Raw genomic sequence first — 294 nt, forward strand, 5'->3', positions numbered from 1 at the left:
GGCCCGGCCCGGCGGGAGGGAGGAGATGGCGGGCAGGGGCAGGCCGGGGGTGCCGGAGCCATATAAGGGAAGGAGTTTCACCATTTTCCAGACTTTTTCCAGGATCCCAGCGGCCCCGGAGAACTGGGAAAAGTCCCCGTCACCACCACAACCGGTGGCTCCAGCCCAGCTGCCACCGCTCGGCGCTCCCGGCCCCGGCTGGCACCGCCGCTGCCCGGCGGGCACAAGGCGGGCGGTTGGTGGCCGCAGGTGGCCCGCCACATCGCCGAGGGGGGGGGGCCCCACCGGGGGGGC

The sequence above is a fragment of the Calidris pugnax genome, unplaced genomic scaffold (genome assembly GCF_001431845.1).
Source record: "Calidris pugnax isolate Ruff unplaced genomic scaffold, ASM143184v1 scaffold107, whole genome shotgun sequence".
Classification (NCBI taxonomy): Eukaryota; Metazoa; Chordata; class Aves; order Charadriiformes; family Scolopacidae; genus Calidris; species Calidris pugnax.